At 37.8% G+C, this 19956-nt stretch overlaps 1 long non-coding RNA gene across 3 annotated transcripts in view; it reads right to left on the reverse strand.

Moving 5' to 3' along the window:
* Positions 1-19956, reverse strand: part of LOC145520957 (uncharacterized) — a 315163-nt gene that overhangs the window by 173010 nt on the left and 122197 nt on the right. The window lies entirely within an intron of this gene.

Consider the following 19956-nt stretch of genomic DNA (forward strand, 5'->3'; position numbering starts at 1 on the left):
GAATATTCTTATCAACAAATGGTGCTACAACTGAGTATCCATGCCAGAGAAGGAGATTGGACTCATAACTCATGCCATATACAAAAATTAACTCAAAATGAGTCATAAACCTAAATGTAAGAGCTAAAACTTAAACTGTAAAATTCTCAGGAGGAAATAAGGAATAAATCTTTGTGAGCTTGGGATAAACAATGGGTGTCTCAGATATGACACTAAAAGGAAAATCTACAAAAGAAAAATAGATAAATTGGGCTTCATCAAAATTTATAAACTTTTGTGCTTCAAAGGACATTATGAAGAAAGTGAATAAGGCAGCCCACAAAAATGGAAGAAGAAATTTTCACATCTTATATTTGATAAGGAACTTTTTTCCAGACTGTATAAACAACTACTACAATTCAATAATAACCCAATTAAAAATGGGCAAAGGATTTGAATCAATATTTTTCCAAAGAAGATAACAGGAACACGAAAAGATCCTCAACATCATTAGTCATTAGAGAAATACCGGTCTAAACTTCAGCGTGACATCACTTCATACCCACTAGAATGGCTAAAATAAGACAGACAATAACAAGTGTCAGTGAGGATATGAAGAAATTAGAACACATTACTAATGAGATTGTAAAATGGTGCAGCTGCTATAGAAAACAGACATTAAAAAAATTAAACATAGAGTTATCATACAATAAAGCAGTTCCACTCCTACATATATACCCAACAAAAATAAAAACATATGTCCACACAAAAACGTGTACATGGAGGTTTATAGCAGCATTATTCACAACAGACAAAAAGTGGAACCAAGCCAAATGTATTTTATACCAATAAACAAAATGTGGTATGACTATATGATGGAGTATTAATTGGCCATAAAAATGAAGTATTGACACAAAGTACAACATGGAGGAATCTTTAAAAAAGCTTGTTAAGTGAAGATGTTAGCTACAAAAGACCACACATTTATATGATTCCATTTATATGAAAAGTCCAGAATAGGTTAAATCAATGGAAACAGAAAGTACATTAGGGTTGGCAGGGGCTGAGGGTAGGGAAGGAGAGGAATGGCAAGTCATTGCATATAGGTACAGAATTTATTTTTGGAGTAATAGAAATATTCTAAAATTTGGAGGTGGTGATAGTTGCACAACTCTGGGAATACATCAAAAATCACTTAACTATATACTTTAAAAGGGTAAGTTTTATGGTATGAGATGATCATATGACTTTTTATCTTTCATCCTGTTAATATGGGATATGTTGAGCCATTTGTGCATCCCAGGGATAAATTCAACTTGACCATGATTTATGAATCTTTGTGCTATTGAATTCAGCTTGCTAGTATTCTATTGAGTATTTTTTGCATCCAAGTTTATCAGAGATGTTGGACTGTGATTTTTTTTCTTGTAGTGTCTTTATTTGGCTTTGATATGAGGATGATGCTGACCTCATAGAGAGAGTTTAGTGTTTCCTTCTCTTCTGTTTTTTGAAACAATTTGAGAAGGATTGGTAGTAATTCTTTCTTAAAATATTGAATACAATTTATCAGTAAAGCCACAGGTTCTGGACTTTTCTTTGTTAGGAGATATTTGATTACTTATTTAATCTCCTTACCTGTACCGGTCTGTTCAGATTTTCTATTTCTTTATGATTCAGTCTCGATAAAGTATACGTTTCTAGGAATTTATCCATTTCTTCTACATATTCCAAATAGTTGTTGTATAATTGTTCCTAGTACAGTTGACCCTTGAACAACAAGAGTTCGGATTGTTCAGGTCCACTTATTGAGGTGATGAGGGTGGAAGAGGAGAGTGAAAAAACTGGCTTAAAACTCAACATTCAAAAAATGAAGATTATGGCATCTGATTCCATCACTTCATGGCAAACAGAAGGGGAAAAGGTGGAAACAGTGACAGATTTTATTTTCTTGGGCTCAAAAATCACTGTGGACAGTGACTGCAGCTGTGAAATTAAAAGACACACATTCCTTGGAAAGAAAGCTATGACAAACCTAGACAGCATATTAAAAAGCAGAGACATCACTTTGCTAACAGAGGTCTGTGTAGTCAAAGATACGGTTTCTTCCAGTAGTCATGTATGGGTGTGAGAGCTGGACCATGTAAGAAGGCCGAGTGCCAAAGAATTGATGCTTTCAAATTGTGGTGCTGGAGAAGATTCTTGAGAGTCCCTTGGACAGCAAGGAGGTCAAACCAGTCAATCCTAAAAGAAATCATCCCTGAATATTCATTGGAAGGACTGATGCTCAAGTTGAAGCTCCAATACTTTGGCCACCTGATACAAAGAGCCGACTCATTGGAAAAGACCCTGTTGCTGGGAAAGATTGAGAGCAAGAGGCAAAAGGGATGACAGAGGATGAGATGGCTGGATAGCATCACTGACTCAATGGACACAAGTGTGAATAAACTCCGGGAGATAGTGAAGGACAGGGAAGCGTGGCATGCTGAAGTTCATGGGGTGGCAAACAGTTGGATATGACTTAATGACTAAACAACAAACTAGTGAGGATTTTTTTCAATAAATACATATTACAATACTACATGATCTATGCTTGGTTAAAATTGCAGATACAGAACTTCAGATATAGAGCCATATTGAAAGTTATACACAGGTTTTTGACTGCACAGGGTGTTAGCACCCCTCATCTCTACATTGTTCAAGGATCACCTATAGTCTCTTATAATCCTTTGTATTTCTCTGGTACCAGTTATAATGTCCCTCTTTTTTTCTTAGTCTAGGTAAAAGTTTGTCAATTTTATCTTGTAAAAAACTCTGTTCTTACTTTCATTGATCTTTGTTATTGTTTTTCTGGTCTCTCATTTATTTATATTCTAATCTTTATTTCCTGCCTTCTGCTGATGTTGAGCTTAATTCTTTTTCTAGCTCCTTGAGGCATAAAGTTAGGTTGTTAATTTGAGATCCTTTTTTTCTTAATGTAAGTATTTATCATTGTAAACTTTCCTCTTAGAACTGCTTTTATTGAATCTCATTTGGTATGTTTTGTTTCCATTTTTGTTTATTTCAAGATATTTCATTTCTCTTTGATTTTTTCCTTAACCCATTGATAGTTCAGGAGTGTGCTGTTCAATTTCCACGTTTGTGAATTTTCCAATTTTCCTCTTGCTATTGATATCTATTTCCATATCCACTGTGGTCAGAAAAGATATTGGTATGATTTCAGTCTGCTTGAATTTGTTAAGATTCATTTTGTGACTTCATACGTTCTCTCCTGGAGAATGTTCTATGTGTGCTTGAGAAGAATGTGTATACTGATGCTGTTGGATAGAATGGTCTGTACTGTTGGCCCTGAGCTGTGTAGGTCCATTTACACATGAATCTTTTTCAATACATATGTTAGTTTGTTTACAATCTGCGGTTGGTTGAATCTATGGATGCAGAATCTGTGGCTATGAAGGGCTAACCCTGGGTCTTGAGCTTATATGGATTTTGGTTATCCACAGTGGACCCTGGAACAAATGCTCCACAGATACCAAGGGATGTCTTTTAGATCCATTTGATCTAAAGTATAGTTCAAGTCCAAAGTTTCCTTGTTTTCTGTCTGGATTATCTATCCATTGTTGAAATGGAGTGTTATTGAAATCCGCTGCTATTGTTATATGATGCCTATTTCTCTCTTCACATCTGTTAGTATTTGCTTAATGTATTTAGGTGCTCCAATGTTGAGTTCATACATATATTTAAAATTGTTACTTCTCTTGCTGAATTGCCCTTTTTCCCTTTATCATATAATGACCTTTCTTGTCTCTTGTTGCAGCTTTTGACCTAAAGTCTATTTTTCTCTAAAACAAAAAAAGTCTATTTTTCTCTAATACAAAATACAGATACTCGTGCTCTCTTATGCTTCCCATTTACATGGAATATCTTTTTCTAACCCTTCACTTTGAGCCTAAAGCTAAACTGAATCTCTTGTAGGCAGCATATAATCAGGTGTTCGTTTTTATCCATTCAGCCACTGTATGTCTTTGAGAAATTTAATTCATTTAGACTAAAGTAATTATTGATTTATGAGTACTTACTAATGTCATCTTATTGTTTCCTCGCCATTTTGTAATTCCTTATTCTGCCATCTTAATGATATCGCTAAAAACAGCATTATTATCAATAGACTGAAACTAGAGACAACCCAAATGTCCATCAAAGTAGAATAATACATAGATATTATAATGTAATGAGAAAAAAGCAAACTCTTCCATATGCAACAATAGGCATTACTTTCATCAAAGATACAATGAGCAGAAGTCCATGAAAGAGAACACACTGTGGTGTTAAAAGTTTTAATGACAAAGATGGGACATGAGAAAGATTCTAAGAAGCTGATCATACTTACTTCTTTATGTGGTTTTTTATAATTTATAAAAGCTCTCCAAGCTGTACACTTAAGATTCATACATTTTCGTTTATGTATATTTTATTTCAGTGAAAAGTTTACCTCCAAAAAACAGCATTTCTTTTCTGTACTGATTTTCCAAAGTAACCAACCAGAAAATATAACAAAAAAGAATTAGATACCAGTGTCATTATTTAACTATGTGTGACCATTCATTTATTCTCTAACTTGGTGGTTCTAAACTGGTGACAATCCAGAGGATCTTTGGCAATGTCTAGAGTTATTTCTGAATTCCACAACTGGGGGTGTGCTACTAGAAGCCAAGAAGCCTACAAAATATCCTACAATACACAAGACAGCCTCCACAACAAAGAATTATCTAGACCAAGATATTAATAGTGCCAAAGTGTCCTCAGACTCCTCCAAAGCTGTAGATTCCATAAAGAGAGTAAATGTTTATATCTCTATACCTAAAACCCATCAAAGTGCCTGGCACAAAATAGGCTCTCAGTAAAAAGTTGGGAAATTAATAAACAGATCTCTCTTCCTCCCCCACCTCTCACTCGTGCATGCATGTGCATGAGAATACATGCACATTTTATCCTGCATCTTCGAATACTTTTGCTCTGTTGAGCCTAGGTATACTGCTTGTTTGGGAAGACCTTGTCTGAGGAAAGCCAAGCAAATCCCAGGAGGCAGCCCAGGGAAATTTATGCATGGGTCCAACCTCCCAGACCCACATGCAGTCATGGTAGGAGAAGACTTTCAGGATCACACACTTCAGGACAGTCACTAGGAAAAAGAAGTTAAACAAGAATTTGAGATTATAATCTGAGATGACATTTAAAAATATGATTTTTCCCAGAGAGTTCTCTGCCCTTTTAATCTTTTACATCTTTCAGGAATTTAGAAGAATTAGTTATCGCTCTGATCTCAGGTGGCCTTGGTCTGCAATGACTTGGAGCAGGGTTGGGTTCCCAGCTGGGGACTGAGGTTGGGTCATGGGGGTGAAAGCACCAGATCCTAGCCACTAGACCCATGGTCAGTGACAAGGGACCTGGCCTTCAGCTTCGCAGAAGAGAATTTCCACAAAGAAAACAAGTAGTGAAGCAAGTAAAGTATTTATTAAGAGGAGAAAAAAGTACAGTATGTGTGGATAGACCCATGGGCAGACTCGGGGAGAGAGACAGTGAGTCACTGAGTCGTGCCCTCACAGCAGTTTGAATTACTTCTATGGGGTATTTCTTCCAGGTTTCCATTGGCAAATTATTTTGATTTATGTGGTTCACAAATCAAACCACACAAATCCATATTTGGTATATCTCAGGATCCTCCCATGTGTGCACACACATCTCTTAGCCAAGATGGATTCTACTGCAAAGGCATGTGGGTAGGGATCATCCCTTGACGTAACTCCCTTTTGACCTCCAAGGAGGCTTTTCTGTACTTTCGTGGTCAGGAAGGTCTCCAGACTTCGAGAAAAAAATATGTGGTCTAGGCAGGACCCAGCCTTCTCACTTAATTGTCCTGCTATTCTCTTCTTGGAGTTTCAGTCAATAGGGAATGAATCTCCAATTGCCTTACCCTATGGGAGGCAGGGGGAGTATCTGCCTCCTGCCTTAGCTCCAGTAGGTGAGCAGCTGCCTGAAGTATTTAGAACCGTAGTTATTTCTCTCTGACTAACAGTCTACATCTCCTATTTTGAGAAAATCTCTCATAAAATGAAACTTGTCTGGGATTAATGTTAAAACTTTTTCTGATATTCTGAATGGAGGTTCTGGCCTCTACCATCCACTTTCAAACCTAAAATAGCATTTAGAAGACATGAGTAGTTAGCAAAGAAGCTTAATAAAATGCCTCTCAAATCTTTTGTATGAATTTGGACAAGTCAGTTAACTACTCCAGACTTTGGTTTTCTCATCTGTAAATTATGTGAATTAGACTAAACAACCTTAAGATCTTTCGCCTAAAACTTGATGACTCAATGATTTAAAAGGCAGAAATTACAAGCTCTAATGAGGTGATATTTTTGAGCTTTGCCAAATCTCAGGGTTTTTCTAAGTAGTTCCCCTATTACAGCAGAGTGCAACAGCTTCGTTTGATACCACCAACAGGTGTGTAATTAAGCCTGATCTTTCTCCAGCATAGTTCATTTTCCACAGATGGGTCTACAATTAAAACAACTCCCTCCCCAGAGAAGTATACATCCCTGTTATACTTTTCATCATTAATTACATTGGTTGAAGATGAATAAATGCGCCCAAGATCCCAACTGGGAGGGAGCGGATTCATTAGACGGTTATAATATGCCATCCAGTCGGCATTTCAGGTTACTGTCTCTGCACAAGGAAGATGGCCTTGGACAGACCTACTCAGATATATCAGTGATTAAGTTCACTCACTACTGCCTACCTTTGCATTGGAAATTGACAGATATTAGAGATCCAGACCTTTCGAAGAGATAAGTACAGCATCAAAGCCAAGGCTATTTTTCTACATCAGTGCTTTTTAGTAGAAGGGCCAAAATAGCCTGTTAACACTTTGTAGTAGAAAAGGGAGAGTTTCCAAATTTTCATCTTACCACCCCCTTTCTCAGCCAATTTCATTCAGTACCTTCTTTTTTCTCATAACACTAACATGATCTGACTTCATCTATTCATTTATTTGTTGACTTGATTATTGTCTGGCTCCCTTCATTGGAATTTCAGCTCTAGGTCTGGAGAAGAGCATCTGTTTCTTTTAAGAATTATATGACTACTTGGAGCACAGTGCCTAACCCATGGCATGCATTAAATATTTGTTGACTGAACAAATAAATATTGGTTCAGAATATTTCATTGAAACACACTTGCTGGTGGAGGTTTGGGGTTTGAGAAAACTGATGTTGAGCCAGTGTACCAAACTTGACATTTCTCTGACATTATAGTTCTCTTAAATCCTTGGTAGGTTTTGGTTTTTTGATTCCCAGCCAACTCAATGACTTGGTATTCAACTCCGGGGATTTGGTTAGGTCATTGTTTTCAAAATCTAGAACCCAGCCTGGGAGTTTTGTCTTTCAGCAAGAGTCTAAGTGCTCAGCCCATCCTCTCTGGGCTCAACCTAGTCACATCTATCTTACTTTCTGCCCGGGGGCAATTTGTCAACAGGGTGCTAATTGCCCTATGCCCAAAACTGCCTCTCAGATATTATGAGGAAACTGGTTTCTTTTATAAGGTAGGAAAGCATAAAAGAAGCTGCTGAAAAGCCCTGGGGCATCAGACTTTCCCCAGGCCTCCATCTTCCTACTGTTTCCTGGATTCCTGCCTGAACACACCATCCTGACTCTGTATATCTTTAACTTGGAGATTAGGCTTAGGATTTTTCAAACCTATAAAACCAGACTCTTAAACAGTCTTGGATTCTGGGCTGTGGGCAAAATGGCCTCTCTTAGCAAGACATGCTTTTCTCCCTCTCTGACTTCAGACAAGGCAGTTTCTATCCAAGGTTATCTTTTTTTGGTAGGACATTCTTGAGGCTTCAAAATATAGTCCATAAAATTCAGTATCCTGACACTTTGCTATTAAGCCTCTTAATTAATGACTCAGCCTCAGTAAGCACATGGCATGAGCATCAAGATACCAAAGGTAATGCTTTAATCATCTGCTTCATTATTGTATAACACACCTTTCCATTTCCACCTCCTGAGATGACATTAAGAGTGACTTTTTATGGAATTTGAAAGATGGTAACGATAACTCTATATGCAAGACAGAAAAAGAGACACAGATGCATAGAACAGTCTTATGGACTCTGTGGGACAAGGTGAGGGTGGGACGATCTGAGAGAATAGCATTGAAACATGTATATTATCATCTGTGAAACAGAACACCAGTCCAGGTTCGATGCATGAGACAAGCGCCCAGGGCTGGTGCAATGGGATGACCCAGAGGGATGGGATGGGAAGGGAGGTGGGAGGGGGGTTCAGGATGAATAACACATGTAAACCCATGGCTGATTCATGTCAATGTATGGCAAAAACCACTACAATATTGTAAAGTAATTAGCCTCCAACTAAAATAAATTAATTAATTAAAAAAAAAAAAGTGTGAAGTGCTATGTCATCATAATTCTTCCAAAGTCAACTGTTTATCAGTGGCAATTCTGCCCCTGGAAAACTGCTCCATGATTGTCAGACTGAGCAGCACATCAGCACCTGTACCTGAGTCAGTTCCCCAATTCCTGTCCTACTCTAGTGAGTGCTAAGTCGCTTCAGTCGTGTCCATCTCTTTGCAACACTATGGACTGAGGCCTGCCAGGCTCCTCTCTCCGTGGGATTCTCCAGGCAAGAATACCGGAGTGGGTTGCCATTTCCTCCTCCAGGGGATCTTTCCGAACCAGGGATCCAACCCTTGTCTCTTATGTCTCTGCCAATGCGGGAGATATGAGATATGGGTGGGTTCTTTACCACCAGCACCATCCGGGAAGTTCCATTCTACTCTAGTAAAGAGATCTAATTCCAGGCAGGGTACCTCTCCTGGACTAACCTGCCCACCTGTAGGTAACTGACTAGGAGCTGTGTCAGTTATTCCCCAGACACTGTGCTTTCTGATGTTGCAAACATGGCCCCTCCTTCAAGCCTAAACTAACCCCTCACTCTCCTCTCCAATTACTCTCAAGGAAGAAATTGACAGTGCATCCCCAACCTAATCTAATTTCTTCTTTTTTATATTCCAATAATACATATGGCCTATATAATCTATTTGGGAATTAAGCATACACTGCCTTTTAACATACCTTCCATTTCCAATAAATATTCGAATCTGAGTTCATATAACTTTTCACATCTTGATTCATCTATTTCAATAGTATGGAAGGCAATCATTCACAGAGGTTAAGAGCATGGTTTCTGGAGTCAGTGTGATCTCTGGATTGCAGGTTTTTAAATTTAGAATATGTCATAAAGATTAGTTATACATATAAAGAAAGCACTTTAAATATTACATTTGTATTTATTGTATGACTAGAAAGTCTGCGTTATTTTGTAAATATTGTGGAAGTGTTTTTGTTTGTTTTCACCTCAGATATTTAATATCATATAGTTTCTGGTACATCTTCGAGGCCTCAGTTCCAACAGTGAAGGTGCGTAAGCTAACAGCCTGTGATGGAAATAAGCAAGTAAGCAGGATTCTGTGAGTAAGCACATAGATGGCATCACTGGCCCCTATATTTTGTGTAAAAGCTCTTTGCTCTACTTGTCACTGTCAGCTGGTCATAGAAGGCTTTGGAAAACCAGTTTTGATCTAGGACAAAGGTAAGTCTGTCCAGTCACAAACCCATAGGTTTTCAAATCTTGCCTGTGATTTGACTCATGCCTGGAAATAAAAGGATTACTTTATAGCGTTTAGGTTTTTTGTCTCTGAGCTGCCAAAAACAATTCACACAGGGCAGTAGTAAAACATCAAAAGGTAAAGTAGCTTCCTTTTTTGGTAAATTTTCATGCTTAAAAAAGTTTACTGCATGCTCTTGTAATGTCCTTCAACATATTCATTTGTGATGGGAAGCTATAAGGCTAGATCAAAAGTGAATATGCACCACGTTTAGAATCATTAAAATTTCTAAGAACTTTGTGAACAATTTTGGTTGCTTGTCACCAAATCAATGATGGTGGCTCAAATGCCCCTTCCCCTTCCTCACTGTATTTCAAATAGTCAGGATTTGCTCAAAGTATAAGGTAAGGAAGAAAGCAGCATGCATTTTCATTTGATTTTTGAGTATGATGGATGTTATCATTGCAAGACCTCTCAAACTTGGGCGTATGATACATGATTTCCAAATTAGTGTGGCCATGAAACCCATCCAAATTTTTTCCCTTTTTAATTTCCCAGTATGTCTTTCAAGAGCAGTGTTCTCTAGGACACCAGTCCAGAAAGCACAAAGTTAAAAACCATTCCTAGGATATATTGAGGGCTCACCAGGTGGCACAAGTGGTAAAGAATCCATCTGCCAATGCAGAAGTCTTAAGAGACTCAGGTTCGATCCCTGGGTCAGGAAGATCCCCTGGAGGAGGACATGGCAACCCACTCCAGTATTCTTGCCTGGAGAATCCCATGGACAGAGGTGCCTGGTGGGCTACAGTCCATAGGATCACAGAGTCAGACACAACTGAAGCAACTTAGCATACAAGATGTATTCATGCCTCCAAAACTTATCTTGGAAATATCAGGTAGCCTGATATAAAAAGACCTCAGACAAGTTTGACAGAAAACAACAAAATTCTGTAAAGCAATTATCCTTCAATTAAAAACTAAAGAAATTTTTTTTAAAAAGAACTCAGACAATTTGATTTCAAGCCTTTACTAAGTTTCCAAAGAAGAACTGTATTAACCTTTTTTATTAAATTGAGGAGTTTTATTTTCCAGGCAAGAGAGGCCTTGTCTATATGCTTTCTAAGCAAATATTCTGTGACTTTATACATTCCATCAGGACCAGGGATTTTCAAAAACTTTCTACCCCAAAGCAAAGGAGAGATATGAACTGTTTACATCATTTTTAGAGTGTGACTGCCACAGGGTAAAAAACCCCAAGGCCACATCACCTGCCAGGAAGAAGGTGGGTCCATCAGGATACCTGAATAGGGAAGCATGTTTGAAAAAGCTCAGATATTCCTCTACAGTTGCCAATTGTCACACAGGCCCAGGCAGGGATGGTCCCTCTGCTCCAGTTTATAAGCCCCAATGTCTAATGATTCATGTTACCTTCTTCAACAAGACCATGACTACTAGAGAGCTTCAACTCTAACAGAATTTGTATACACAAGTATAAAGCTGAGAAATAAGAAGTATATCTTCCCTAGTGTTACATGAATTCACTTTCAAGTAAATAGGTAACAACCATTAGATAGTCGAGTTTATTTTCTATTATTATTATAAAGTTGAGGCCTGATAAAAAAATTTGTGGTGGTTGGAATTCCAAAAGCTGGGAAAACATAAAATAACTACATTACAAGACAGTAATAGAAATAAGCACTCACCTTTTCATCCAAGGTGAGAATCAGTTTATTAAAAAGAATAAAAATGGATGCTAATTTTGTTCATTTTTATCACCAGTGTAATATACATGTTAGGGGCAAGGCATTTTTTTCATAAGTGAGCTAATAAATGTTTCATAGTTATTTATCAGGCTATTATAATGTGATCCTTGCTATGAATTTCAAGTCCCATAACTTCCGTATTTCTTTTTTTTTTTTTAATAAATTTATTTATTTTAGTTGGGGGCTAATTACTTTACAATATTGTAATAGTATTTCTTAACTTCAGAAGGGCAGCAGCATAATGGAGTGTGAGAGATTTCCTCTGCTACTAAATCCCCAGAGCTGAGGTCTCAGTCTAGAATACTTTTCTTTTTTCACCTCACTGCAACGTACAAATTACCAGTCAACAGAAACGAAAATCCCAGCTGTATAATCTCTTCACATTAATTTCTCAGGCTATGTACTGGATTCGATAATCTAAATAACATTTCTCTTAATGCTACATTTTTCCTAGAAATTTACATCAGAAACAACTCCCCAGGCAATGTTTAGGATAACAGATGAGAGTGTCTAGATGAAGGACTACCTAGAACTTTCCATGCTCCCCTCAATCAAAATGCAGTTAATAATGAACACCATGTGTGACAAAATATATGCAATCTGTCTCAGTGAATAAACACAGTGAAGGCAGGGGTTTCTCATAGAGGAGGTGGTTTGTACAATAACAATATTCACTACAGGTAGCAACATAATAGCTTGTATTTATTAAATTTCTGTTGTCTGACATATGCTTCACACTGTGCTCTGTTCATTAATCCAAAGCTCCAGAGCAGCATGTAAAATGATTATTAGAGTTTCCATTTTTATTAAAATTATTTTAACTCAAAAAGTTATCTAAAAAACCTAATCAAAACATGGGCAGGAGACCAAAATAGATATTTCTCCAAAGAAGACATGTGCTATCAGGCACGTGAAAATATGATCAATATCGCTAATTATTAGAGAAATACAAATCAAAACTGCAATGAGGTATCACTTCACACCAGTCAGAATGGTCATCATCAAAAAGTATACAATCCCACTTCTGGGCATGTATACAAAAAAGATGAAAATTTTAACTCGAAAAGATACAAGCACCCCAATGTTCACAGGGGTGAACATGGAAGCAACCACAGTGTACATCAACAGATAAATAGATAAAGATTTTAGATGGATAGAAAGATAGATAGATAGATAATGGAATACTACTCAGCCATGAATAAGAAGTATGGTCATTTGCAGTAACGTGGATAGAGCTAGAGATTATCCTACTAAGTGAAGTTAAGTCAGACAAACACAAATATCATGTGCTATCACTTATATGTGGAACCTAAAAAATGATACAAATGAACTGATTTACAAAACTGAAATAAACGCAGTTTATGATGAGTTGTTCTGATGAGGTGGATGAACTTAGAACCTATTATACAGAGTGAAGTGAGTCAGAAAGAGAAAGATAAATATTGTATTCTAACACATATATACAGAATCTAGAAAAATGGTACTGAAGAACTTATTTACAGGGCTGTCAGGAAGCATTTAACAGGAGGCTTCCTGTGTGCTGTTTTCAGTCTTGCATAAATCCTGTGTTCCTTATTAGCTCCTGAATGCAGGTGCAAGAGGGGCAGGTGAACCAGCTCCCGGGAATAAGGAATGTATGCATTTCCTTCGTTAGCTTTTCCATACGGTGAAAAGTAACTATTTATGACCTTCTTCCTTTTTGATATAGAAAGTGATTATTTACAGCCCCCTCTCTTTGAGATGGATTCTAGCCTCATGTTTCCTGGAAGATTTGTAAGATTTTTGATCCTTATCTTTGCTGAAAAAAGCTATCTTGTAAGACAGTATATATATGCCCACATTATGTTGAATAAATGCCCTTGTTCCATCAGAGCATGGGTCCATCAGAGCATAGGTCCCCATGTCTTTCTTCATTTCTCTCTCTCTCTCTCTCCTTCAGGCTACTTCTATGGACCACAGGGGCCCTCTATGCCTACTTACTTGCCCGGGCTTTCAGGCCCTCTTCGAGAAGGCGCCTGGAGCCTAGGTAGGTGGTGCTAACTCTTTGTCTTAGAGTTATATTGGCTTTCTGTGTAAACCAGAGAATATCAGCCTCTTTCCTTCTTTCTTTCTTTCACTTTCTTATCGTCGACTCTGTACCACCAGGTTCCAGTCCATTAAAGGACCCCAACACCAGGCAGCAATGGAGAAACAAACACAGAGAATAGACTTACGGACATGGGGAGAGGGGAGGAGAGGGTGAGATATAGGGAAAGAGTAACATGGAAACTTACATTACCATGTGTAAAATAGATAGCCAACAGGAATTTGCTCTATGGCTCAGGAAACTCAAACAGGGGCTCTGTACCAATCTAGAGGGGTGGGATGGGGTGGGAGATAGGAGGGAGGTTCAAAAGAAAGGGGATATAGGTATACCTATGGCTGATTCATGTTGAAGTTTGACAGAAAACAACAAAATTCTGTAAAGCAATTATTCTTCAATAAAAAATAAATTAAAAAAACAGATGAATAAAGATTTTATATATATATGTATATATACATATATATAATGGAATACTTCTCAACCATGAAAAAGAAATATGGACATTTGCAGTAACGTGGATAGACCTAGAGATTATCCTACTTAAGTGAAGTTAAGTCAGACAAACACAAATATCATGTGCTATCATTTATATGTGGAACCTAAAAAATGATACAAATGAACTGATTTACAAAACTGAAATAAACTCATAGACATAGAAAACAATCTTATGGTTAATGAAGGGGAAGGGAGAGGGATAAACTGGAAGTCTGGAATTCACAGATACATACTACTATATAAAATAGATAAACAACAAAGACCTACTGCACAGCACAGGAAAATATAATCAATATCTTATAATCACTTATAAAGGAAACAAATCTGAAAAAGAATATATATATATATACACAGACATATATGAGTCACATTGCTATACACCTGAAACTAATACAACATTGTAAATCAACTATACTTCAGTTTAAAAAAGGGGTCGGAAGTATGTTAATCAGTCCCAATTCACATAGCTGGTAAATGCCAGAGCCAGTGCTCAAACCCACTACTTCCTGGAGACATTTGTGAACATCCTATTTTCAATTTGTTTCCCAAACTAAGTGTTCACTGATTTAAGTAAGAGCTTATGCCTTGACTATAAATCCTCTAAAATAGTTAAATTGCTGTGAGGTTTTTTGTTTTGTTTTTGCTTTTCCCTCCTCTCCAATTTTTTCTTTCATGAGATTTCTACTTTGTAGTATGAACCAAAAGCCAAGAAGTGTTTCTTTGTGGTTACACTTCTGATAAGGGCTCAAATCTTAATTAAAGAAAAATAAATAATTTTCTTCAAGAGTAACTGTGGACAGCAAAGCAAATTAATAATTTGCTTACTTTTCTATCTCACAAAGATGTTGGTTGACTCTGAGTTTTTAACAATATTCAAACAACTGTGTAGAGGCTGGCACATCTGCTTTAATTTGTAGTGATTACTGTGTGACATTTTTACTTGTAAATTATTGCAAAGAGTGCTGCTAATAAGTAACTTTTATCAGCTGTATAGTCAAATAGATACCTACAAAACCTACCTTGACTAAGTAGTAATTATTTGTAGGCAGCATTTTTTCTGTTTGCTAATGAAGAACTGTAATAACAAGGAAGATAGGAAATAGGAAGTTTCAGTTTAAATTATGTTCACATTTATGGCATGAGACACTAAAGCCACTTAAGTCTCCTTTCAGTTTAAGTCATACATGCCATGTAGTTATCTTCTAAAAAGAAACTACCGAACTCATTAGAAATTTTCATTTTTCATAGCACTGAAACTTGAAACAGCTTTAAAAATAATTGTATAGGACTTCCCAGCCAAATGCTTTTTACTATTTCACTTGCCTATAAAGAAGTATATAAATATTGACATAAAATAAATTTAAAAGAAATTCTTTATCAGACCAGGTTTCATCTATGTTTTGTGGTACCCCCAGCAGGAAGATCACACAATAGCAATGGTGTGTGTCTGTGTAAATTGCTCAGTCATGTCTAACTCTTTGCAACTCCATGGACTATAGCCCACCAGGCTCCTCTGCCCACGGAATTTTCCAGGCAAGAATACTGGAGTGGGTTGCCATTCCCTTTTCCAGGGGATCTTCCCTATCAAGGGATTGAACTCTGGTCTCCTGCATTGCAGGCAGATTCTTTACTGTGTGAGCCACCAGGGAAGCCAGCAATGGTAATCATTCAGTTTCAGTTCAATCGCTCAGTCGTGTCCAACTCTTTGCAACCTCACAAATTGCAGCACGCCAGGCCTCCCCGTCCATCACCAACTCCTGGAGTCCACCCAAACCCATGTCCATCGAGTCGGTGATGCCATCCAACCATCTCATCCTCTGTCGTCCCCTTCTCCTCCTGCCCCCAATCCTTCCCAGCATTAGGGTCTTTTCCAATGAGTCAACTCTTCGCATGAGGTGGCCAAAGTATTGGAGTTTCAGCTTCAACATCAGTCCTTCAATGGTAATCATAGCTAATACTAATTGCTCAGTTATTATACAGCCCTAGTCTAGTATCAATAATCTCACAGGTAAGTACTATTATTATACACATTTTACAGACAAGGAAAAATAAGGCTTTGAGATAGTAATTAACTTGCCCATGATCACATTGCAAGTAACTGACAGAGTCAGGATTTGACCTGAATTTGTTTAATTCTAACTCATACTATATGAACTCCAAAGCAATACAGGTTTCTTCTTTGTCCTATAGAAGATAACGTTCTTACATACAAAGCTCTGGCCCCCACACACAAAAGCCTTAAGCTCATTTACCAAGGCAAAACTTATTTGCAAACAAAGAGATGAATTTGATTCAATTTAACCTATTTGATCCCTGGGTCAGGAAGATCCCCTGGGGTAGGAAACAGCAACCCACTCTAGTATCCTTGCCTGAAAAAATCCCGTGGACTGGGGAACCTGGAGGGCTATACTCCATGGGGTCATGAAGAGTCGGACACAGCTGAGCATGCACGCAAAGCATTTGATTCCTAGTTTAATAAATGCTTATTAGAATCCCTACAGCTCATCTAAGCCACATGCTAGGTGCCTGGAGTGACACAACTGAAAAGGACATGAGCTCGTCCTCGGGGCTTTAGAATCCGGGCACAGTGTGTGTTATCCCCACCACTGGAACTACAAGGCAGCATTCTGCTCCTGAATCTGTCCTCTCCTTTCCTCTCCTCCCGGGCATCCTGCATCAGCCTACCTCCCTTGAAAATGCTCTCCAACAGCTATATGCCAATAAAATGGACAACTTGGAAGAAATGGACAAATTCTTAGAAAAGTATAACTTTCCAAAACTGAACCATGAAGAAATAGAAGATCTTAACAGACCCATCACAAGCACGGAAATCGAAACTGTAATCAGAAATCTTCCAGCAAACAAAAGCCCAGGACCAGACGGCTTCACAGCGGAATTCTACCAAAAATTTAGAGAAGAGCTAACACCTATCCTACTCAAACTCTTCCAGAAAATTGCAGAAGATGGTAAACTTCCAAACTCATTCTATGAGGCCACCATCACCCTAATTCCAAAACCAGACAAAGATGTCACAAAAAAGGAAAACTACAGGCCAATATCACTGATGAACATAGATGCAAAAATCCTTAATAAAATTCTAGCAAACAGAATCCAACATCATATTAAGAAGATCATACATCATGACCAAGTGGGCTTTATCCCAGGAATGCAAGGTTTTTTTAACATCCGCAAATCAATCAATGTAATACACCACATTAACAAATTGAAAGAAAAAAAACCATATGGTTATCTCAATAGATGCAGAAAAAGCCTTTGACAAAATTCAGCATCCATTTATGATCAAAACCCTCCAGAAAGCAGGAATAGAAGGAACATATCTCAACATAATAAAAGCTATATATGACAAACCCACAGCAAACATTATCCTCAATGGTGAAAAATTGAAAGCATTTCCCCTAAAGTCAGGAACAAGGCAAGGATGCCCACTTTCACCACTACTATTCAACATAGTTTTGGAAGTTTTGGCCACAGCAATCAGAGCAGAAAAAGAAATAAAAGGAATACAGATAGGAAAAGAAGAAGTAAAACTCTCACTGTTTGCAGATGACATGATCCTCTACATAGAAAACCCTAAAGACTCTACTAGAAAATTACTAGAGTTGATCAATGAATATAGTAAAGTTGCAGGATATAAAATTAACACACAGAAATCCCTTGCATTCCTATACTCCAATATTGAGAAAACAGAAAGAGAAATTAAGGAAACAATACCATTCACCATTGCATCAAAAAGAATAAAATACTTAGGAATATATCTACCTAAAGAAACAAAAGACTTATATATAGAAAACTATAAAACACTGATGAAAGAAATCAAAGAGGACACAAACAGATGGAGAAATATACCGTGTTCATGGATTGGAAGAATTAATATAGTGAAAATGAGTATACTACCCAAAGCAATCTATAGATTCAATGCAATCCCTATCAAGCTACCAATGGTATTTTTCACAGAACTAGAACAAATCATCTCACAATTTGTATGGAAATATAAGAAACCTCGAATAGCCAAAGCAATCTTGAGGAAGAAGAATGGAACTGGAGGAATCAACCTGCCTGACTTCAGGCTCTACTACAAAGCCACAGTCATCAAGACAGTATGGTACTGGCATAAAGATAGAAATATAGATCAATGGAACAAAATAGAAAGCCCAGAGATAAACCCACGCACATATGGACACCTTATCTTTGACAAAGGAGGCAAGAATATACAATGGAGAAAAGACAATCTCTTTAACAAGTGGTGCTGGGAAAACTGGTCAACCACTTGTAAAAGAATGAAACTAGAACACTTCCTAACACTGTACACAAAAATAAACTCAAAATGGATTAAAGATCTAAACGTAAGACCAGAAACAATAAAACTCCTAGAGGAAAACATAGGCAAAACACTCTCCGACATAAATCACAGCAGGATCCTCCATGACCCACCTCCCAGAATATTGGAAATAAAAGCAAAAATAAACAAATGGGACCTAATTAAAATTAAAAGCTTTTGCACAACAAAGGAAACTATAAACAAGGTGAAAAGACAGCCTTCAGAATGGGAGAAAATAATAGCAAATGAAGCAACAGACAAACAATTAATCTCAAAAATATACAAGCAACTTCTGCGGCTGAATTCCAGAAAAATAAACGACCCAATCAAAAAATGGGCCAAAGAACTAAACAGACGTTTCTCCAAAGAAGACATACAGATGGCTAACAAACACATGAAAAGATGCTCAACATCACTCATTATTAGAGAAATGCAAATCAAAACCACAATGAGGTATCATTTCACACCAGTCAGAATGGCTGCTATCCAAAAGTCTACAAGCAATAAATGCTGGAGAGGGTGTGCAGAAAAGGGAACCCTCTTACACTGTTGGTGGGAATGCAAACTAGTACAGCCACTATGGAGAACAGTGTGGAGATTCCTTAAAAAACTGGGAATAGAACTGCCATATGACCCAGCAATCCCACTGCTGGGCATATACACTGAGGAAACCAGAATTGAAAGAGATGCGTGTACCCCAATGTTCATCGCAGCACTGTTTACAATAGCCAGGACATGGAAGCAACCTAGATGTCTATCAGCAGACGAATGGATAAGGAAGCTGTGGTACATATACACAATGGAATATTACTCAGCCATTAAAAAAAATACATTTGAATCGGTTCTACTGAGATGGATGAAACTGGAGCCCATTATACAGAGTGAAGTAAGCCAGAAAGAAAAACAACAATACAGTATACTAATGCATATATATGGAATTTGAAAGATGGTAACGATAACCCTATATGCAAGACAGAATAAGAGACTCAGATGCATGGAACAATTTTATGGACTCTGAGGGAGAAGGTGAGGGTGGGACGTTCTGGGAGAATAGCATTGAAACATGTATATTATCATATGTGAAACAGAACACCATTCCATGTTCGATGCATGTGACAAGGGCTCAGGGCCGGGGCAATGGGATGATCCAGAAGGATGGGATGGGGAGGGAGGTGGGTGGGGGGTCCAGGAAGGGGAACACATGTAAACCCATGGCTGATTCATGTCAATGTATGGCAAAAACTATTACAATTTTGTAAAGTAATTAGCCCCCACCTAAAATAAATAAATTTATAAAAAAAAAAAAAAAAAAAGAAAATGCTCTTCAGGACTATTCACTTACATTTAACACTCCCACCTTCTCTTTTCATGGTTATTTGCATACTGCTTGGGACTCTATCTGTGGTTTTGTTCTTTTCTCACCATTTCTATCTGTGGCTGTCAGTATGAAAAATCACCACCTGAGGTCACCAACAGCCACCACCCCCCCACTCCCCCCTCCACCCCCCGATTCACTGAGCCACATGTGACCTCCCTTCACCCCTCCACTCACTGCCTGGTCTCAGTATCTCAGTGCAGGGAAAGTGTAGATGTCCCATCTCGGC

Source organism: Giraffa tippelskirchi, chromosome 9 (genome assembly GCF_054371585.1).
Source record: "Giraffa tippelskirchi isolate mGirTip1 chromosome 9, T2T-mGirTip1v1.2.pri, whole genome shotgun sequence".
NCBI classification, from domain to species: Eukaryota; Metazoa; Chordata; class Mammalia; order Artiodactyla; family Giraffidae; genus Giraffa; species Giraffa tippelskirchi.